This window comes from Chenopodium quinoa, unplaced genomic scaffold (genome assembly GCF_001683475.1).
Source record: "Chenopodium quinoa cultivar QQ74 unplaced genomic scaffold, ASM168347v1, whole genome shotgun sequence".
Lineage (NCBI taxonomy): Eukaryota > Viridiplantae > Streptophyta > Magnoliopsida > Caryophyllales > Amaranthaceae > Chenopodium > Chenopodium quinoa.
In genome coordinates this window covers 3,650,062-3,654,025 of record NW_018742879.1, presented here as the reverse complement: position 1 = coordinate 3,654,025, position 3,964 = coordinate 3,650,062, and the positions used below count along the sequence as shown (strand labels likewise).

The 3,964-nt window shown below is 32.1% G+C and overlaps 1 long non-coding RNA gene across 1 annotated transcript; it reads right to left on the bottom strand.

Moving 5' to 3' along the window:
* Positions 1–1,635: 1,635 nt before the first annotated feature.
* Positions 1,636–3,096, bottom strand: LOC110726544. Its single transcript, XR_002512388.1, has 2 exons — positions 2,937–3,096; positions 1,636–2,232 (listed from the first exon to the last, which is right to left on the bottom strand). It is a non-coding gene; the product is annotated as an uncharacterized LOC110726544 (long non-coding RNA).
* Between the last annotated feature and the right edge of the window lie 868 nt (positions 3,097–3,964).

The following is a 3,964-nucleotide window of genomic DNA, read 5'->3' as shown; positions in this document are numbered from 1 at the left end:
GCATTAATTACTCCTTAATCAAGTACTAACTTGACCGTTGGAGGCGGAGCTCCCACCACCAGGAGTCTCCGTTGTTTTGCAAGTACAGGCGCCCGGTTCCAGTCTCGGAATTGTAACTCTCCCGCAGGACATCAGAAAACCCTGAAACACCAAGCATTACTCTAATTTGATAGTTTAATACTTCCTCTATATTTTTTTATGACCCATTTTGACTTTTGAATTTTGAATTATTTAAACAAAGTACGCACTTTTTTTTTAAGTACAAACTTTTAAATAGATCTGCTTCACGTTAATTTATTGTGCACCACTAATGTTAGTGACAACATGGTTGTTTTATTAATAAGAAAAAGAGAGTCAGTATGTTAAAATAAAGGTTATTATGTTCAAATAAAAGTCATTATTGTGTTATATAAAGGTCTAAAAAGATTAATTTTTGTAACAAAATTTTAATATACTGACCAATAAGAATATAAAAGGTCACTATATTAAAATTATGGTCATTATATTCAATACGTCATACTTCAGATTGAAAGTCACACAAGTTTTAATAAAGGTTACTATGTCAAAATTAGGGTCACTATATTCAACCAAGCGGCAATTGCGCAAGTATATGGACCTCGGGTCCACACAAATTTTTTCATCTTTTGAGTGGTGATTAGTAAAGATAAATCTTACTAGATTCATCTCGATATCTTATTTAAATTTATATCATTAATTTTATACTTTTTAAAATTGATGGTTTAAGATATTCACGAGTAAAGTTATTCATTAACAAGTGTGATAGGTAAAATAAATAGGTCAAGCAAACATAAGGAAGGAAATATAAATATTTTTTTAAGAAACTATATAATTTTTGGGAAAAAGGAAAGAAATTTTATATATCTTGTAATTTAGGCCTTACTAAATTAAAGATGTGAATAGAATAGATTATGGATGAGTTTTCTGAATATTTGTTAAATATGTATTTAGATCGAACCCGTTATCAAGAGAGAGTCCATTTTACAAGATCATGGAGGTTTAATCTCAAAACCATATTGCAACAAGAGAAATAACCTCTTAGCCTTATTATATACTCCGTATTATTTAACTCTCTCTCTCTTCTTTTTTTTTTTTATCAATATGATACGCTTATATGTGTTATTTAAGAAGACTTCAACACTCTCCCATGAAAAGACCCTTTAACCTAAGAACATGGGCATAGCTCTGGTATCATATTAAATTCAGGCCTAAATCACGCCCGTCATCTAAAAACTACTATATAGTGTTTACTTTACAGGTCTAAGGAGATTTCATCCCAAAATCATATAACAATTGGAAGAAAATTATATATAACTCCTTACTTCATTAGTCTTATAAAATATTTAACTGTCTTCTCTTTTATTAATGCGGGACACTTACAAGTATTACCTTCGTTATTTGGAAAGATTATACCTCAACAATCTTGAATCATGAAATATGGCAGTGCCAAGTGCCAAGTACCATTTTTTTGGGAGATCACAGTACAATTCTCGTGTCAATTTCTAAAGGTAATTGTGATATATGGGGTCAGCCAAACAAGAATATGCCAAAAAAAAATTTGGACAAAGCATATGGCAATATTAAAGGCTTATGCACGCACCATCGTTTGAATTCGCATTTTGCAACTAGGAATTGAATTATTTCTCATTTGCTCCACTAATACGTCATCTCTATGCAACCTCTACTTTTCCTTTCTAAAAAGAAAAAATAAATCTCAAATTGTGCAAAACACTACATTATCAACCGTTACACATACTATATACTACATACTACATGAATTCGATCACAAATTCAATACTCTACTACTTTTCCACTTTACATACTAGTACTACCATACGCATTTAGTATGTAGTACTTCGTACTTGTTTGTTACGATTACGCTACTTTGCGTATCACAAAGTTACCACAATTAATAAGAAGCGTAGTACTAGTACACACGCGGTTGTATAAGATGATATATAGAGACATATAGTGTATATACTGCATCAAGTTGGTTATTGTTGATGAGGAACGGGATGGGCACCATTGTCGGCTAAGCCTAAGCGCAGGGTTTGTTGCAAATGCATCTGCGGCGAAATCCTTGGCAACTTCCTCCAGGAAATCTCTCAGCATTGCAAACAGTTTCACAATTTCTGCTGCTAACACATATTCCTTTGAACCTGTGACTTGGAGTACCGCACACCCTTGCTTCTACTACTTTTGTGCTTACCTCTACTGTCATGCATCACATTCAAATTGGCAAAATGTACATAAATTTGTGTTAGAGTTATGGAAAGTTGAAATTAATTAGTACAAAATAAATCCTCATAATTATGGATTTACTTAATTTTATTAATTAATTACATTACTCCGATCGATCCTTGCCTTAATTTAAAAAACAAGGAAAACTTGTTTAAATTTTGGATCTGACAATTTTTTTTTTTGGACAATACTCTATACAATGTATAAAAGATGGTTAAGGGTCTTATTCGTTGTACGTACCTTAAAACTGACAAGTTCCATCCATGACCCAACCGACTAATTATGTGTCATGTCATATTGCAATTTGCAAAAGGGAGGTCCAGACAGTACAATCCTAATAACCACTGTGTCCTTGCATAATTAAGTGAATTTCACTATTTTAACATGTTTTGTTGTGTTAAGTTTTGTTCTTTATTTTTATTTGCAAAATCCCCTTCTTTACTAATAAAAACTCTTATCTTTAATTAGTTATATAGAAATTAATGGACAGTTTTGTAGTAGCTCTAGCTAATAAAAAAATTTGCATAAAGACACAAAAAAAGGAGATATATAAAAGGATGATAACCTATATATTCAAAATAAATTTTCAAGTATTGCCTTTTCTCATCGTCCATAAAATGGTGCTTCATAAAGTACAATATGATAATTTACTAGAAAGTAAGGATAGAATTAGGTACCTGTCGTCAAGATAAGTAAAAACACAAGGAAAAAAGCAGCAAACGCCCTCATTGCCAGTTTCATAATTTGCAAATTTGAGCTTTATATTATTATTCTTGATTATATTTTTAAATTTAAAAAAAAAATATTGTATAGGATTGTCATGCAAAAAAAAACACAAAGTAACACTATTTATAGGAGAGAATGTTCCCTTTTAAAAAAGTACATGCCAAATTAGTATGGGACACTTCAATTGATTGGCTTAATTATCAACCTTTACATTATCATCTATTTTACATTGTGCAACCAGATTTTTTTCGATAATATGGTTTAAAATGAGCTTCTCCAAGAAAAATTAATAATAATAAATTATGTGCTGTCGCTCTCTTCTGGAAAATGTGGGAAGAGCCGAAGAAGAATATGAAATTAGCATGTTTGCAAGTTAATTTGCGTAGACCCAATCACCCAATGTGCATATACTAACACATCGTGTGAGTTGTCTGGATAGTACCCAGAAATAATATCGTGCCAAACGTTAAAATGCATGGTACATGTTGAAAGTGTAGTGAATCTGAATAGAGGTGTTAATTCGGATAATTGGATGGAGTTTGGGTCGGATTTATTTGGGTTGGGTCTGTTTGGGTCGGATATGTTTGTGTCAAAATTATTCTTTTAACTCGGATTAGGTCGGGTTAAATTCGGGTCAGGTCATGGTCTATCAAGTCCGGGTCGGCTATGAGTCGGGTCAACTCCAGATCGGGTCATGTTCGGTTCGGATAAATTCGAATCGGATTCAAAAAGGGTTTGATCGGGTTGATTTCGGTTCGGTCAAGTTCAATTTGATTAAGATAAGGTTGATTCATTATTTGGTCAATTCTGATTCAAATCCTTTCCGTGTTTGTCTAAATTTTGGTCGAGTTGACCAAATTCAATATCCAAATAAGGTCATTTTTAAACTAGAGTAATTATTGAATTTTTACCTTATTATTGGGTCGATATCAAGTTATTCATGTGTAATATTTATCTTGGATTACGAAATGCGAAAAAT